Source organism: Dipodomys ordii, unplaced genomic scaffold, assembly GCF_000151885.1.
Source record: "Dipodomys ordii isolate 6190 unplaced genomic scaffold, Dord_2.0 Scaffold84, whole genome shotgun sequence".
Lineage (NCBI taxonomy): Eukaryota > Metazoa > Chordata > Mammalia > Rodentia > Heteromyidae > Dipodomys > Dipodomys ordii.
Window position 1 is genome coordinate 4,640,170 of NW_012267300.1, and position 957 is coordinate 4,641,126.

Below are 957 nucleotides of genomic sequence, written 5' to 3' on the forward strand. Positions count from 1 at the left end.
AAGGAGGAGGCTGCAATGCTTGGTAAGAAATGTACGCATTATCCTGCCCATGCAATTGTAACCCCTCTGTACAGTATGTTCACAAATAAAATTAAGTTAAATTTTAAAAAAAGAAATGTACGCTTTACCTTGCTCTTGTCATTGTAATCCCTCTGTATGGTATTTTCACAATAAATAATATTAAAAATTGTTTCAACCTCTGCCTAGAAGCCCTAGTGTTTCTCTTATTCCTTTATGTAATAGTTTCAGTGTGTCTGCTGTGACTTTGGGGTCTTTGATCCATTTGGACTTGATTCTGATGCAGGGTGATATATAAGGATCTAGTTTTAGTCTTCTGCACGTGTTTAAGCAACTTTGCCAACACCATTTACCGAAGAGGCTGTCTTTCTTCAATTCTATTTTTTTAGCTCCTTAAAGATTACATGTCTGTAGCACTGTTGGATCATTTCTGATTCTTCAGTTCTATTCCATTGGTGCTAGGCTCTGTTCGTATGCCAGCACAAAGCTGTTTTGATTACTATGGCTTTATTCTAGAGTTTGAGATTTGTTATTGATATTCCTCCAGCACTGTTAGTTCTGCTAAGAATTGTTTTGCTAATAGGGGTCTTTTATTGTTCCATATGAACTTTTGGATTTCTTTTTCTATTTCATTGAAGAATGAAGTTGGGGTATTGATAGGTATCATATTGAATTTGGAGAAAGCCTTTGGCAATACTGCCATTTTCACAATGTTAATCTTCCCAATCCAGGAGCATGGGAGGTTTTTCCACTTCCTCAGTTCTGCTTTGATTTCCTTTTTCAGTTATTAAAGTTTCCAAAATAAAAATCCTTCACTTCTTTAGTTGACTCCTAGGTATTTCATTTTGTGTGGGGCTATTATAAAATGCTGATTTCAGCTGCACTCGTCTCGTTCTTATCAACAGAATAGTCACTGATTTTTTTTGGGGGGGGAGTTCC